General features: G+C 45.3%; 1 pseudogene; it reads left to right on the top strand.

Moving 5' to 3' along the window:
- Nucleotides 1-200: 200 nt before the first annotated feature.
- Nucleotides 201-598, top strand: LOC103072625 (40S ribosomal protein S18 pseudogene; annotated as a pseudogene).
- The last annotated feature ends 1,103 nt before the right edge of the window (nucleotides 599-1,701 follow it).

Here is a 1,701-nt window from a genome sequence, read left to right as displayed (position 1 = left end):
TCATGACTCACGGGCCCAGCCACTCCGTGGCATGTGGGCTCTTCCCGGACCGGGGTACGAACCCGTGTCCCCTGCATCAGCAGGCGGACTCCCAAGCACTGCGCCACCAGGGAAGCCCCGCCACAACATTTTTACTATTCAAAATGAAAACTGATCCCTTGCTCTCTTCCACTGGAGGCCCACACACCACGTCTCTAGTAATGCAAGTACTCAACGCCCACATCGATGGGCGGCGGAAGATTGCCTTTGCCATCACGGCAGTTAAGGGTGTGGGGCAAAGATGGGCTTGTGTGGTGTTGAGGAAAGCAGACGGACCTCAGCAAGAGGGCAGGAGAGCTCACTTAGGATGAGGTAGAGCGTGTGATCACCATGATGTAGAATCCACGCCAGTGCAAGATCCCAGACAGAAGGACGTGAAGGATAGAAAATAGGTCCTGGCCAACGGTCTGGACAACAAGCTCCGTGAAGACCTGGAGCGACTGAAGAAGATTCAGGCCCACAGAGGCTGCACCACTTCTGGGGGTTTCGTGTCCAAGGCCAGCACACCAAGACCACAGGCCGCCGTGGCTGCACCTTGGCTGTGTCCAAGAAGAAATAAATTTGTGGGAGTAGTCTGTTAATAAATATTTTATACAGTTAAAAAAAACACAACTGATCCCTCACTTACAGATGCTCTGACAAGCACTGTCCTAGTTCATGATAAAATAGAATTCAAAAAGTGTACTCTGCTGTTTGTCCTGAAAAGGAATACAGCTTATTAGGAAAAAGAATCTAAAGAGAAAACTAAAGAGGGAGGGAATCGGACTGTACAGCTGGGGATTATTCCAATGGGACACATGAGGGAAATCATCTAAAAAGTAAGGTGATTATGTTAACAGCTCTCTTGATGAGAAAAGGGGGTGAAACCCTTTTATTGAGCACGTTGTTTTCTACTGGACGCTTTTATTTACATTATCTTATTTAATCTTCTCCCTTCAGGTAAGTGCTATTTTTCTGATTTTTATGGAAGGGGGCATGAGGCTCAGTGACTTTAATAGGCTGCATGGTGGCCCCCCAAAAGATATGCATGCCCACATCCTAATTCCAAGAACATGTGAATATTACCTTATCTGGTAAAATGTGATTAAGTTAAGGATCTCAAGAGGAGGAGCTTATCCTAAATGGATCCTAAATTCAATCACACGTATCTTTATAAGATGGACGCACAGAGAAGATGAGGAAGCAACAAGTTCGTGGAAGGAGAGATAGGAGTGATGTGTCCACAAGCCAAGGGGTGCCCAGAGCCATTAGGCGCTGGAAGAAGCAAAGAATGGATTCTTCCTAGAACCTTCAGAGCCTGCAGGCACTTGATTTTGGATTCTGGCCTCTGGAACCGTGAGGGAACAAATCTCTGATGGTCTAAGCCACCCAATTTGTGGTAATCTGTTATAACAACCTTAGAAACCTAATAGAGTGACCTAAAGTAACTTCTACAAAATGAAAAATATATATATGATATTTAACCTCGGGCTAACTCTAAAGCTTTTTACTCTGACGTATCACATAGCAGCCTTCCAGACTTTATAATGCCTGGATAAATGATTAGGAATGTATTGAAAGGATAGGGAGAGCACAGAGAAATAGAGAGTATAAGATGTGGCGTCATGTACTAGGTGGGAATCTTGGTTCCTCTACCCACTTACTTGTCTTCTCAAAGTCTCA

The sequence above is a fragment of the Lipotes vexillifer genome, unplaced genomic scaffold, assembly GCF_000442215.2.
Source record: "Lipotes vexillifer unplaced genomic scaffold, Lipotes_vexillifer_v1.1 scaffold569, whole genome shotgun sequence".
Classification (NCBI taxonomy): Eukaryota; Metazoa; Chordata; class Mammalia; order Artiodactyla; family Lipotidae; genus Lipotes; species Lipotes vexillifer.
Note: the sequence above shows the minus strand (reverse complement) of the source record. Positions and strands in the feature narration are given on the sequence as shown.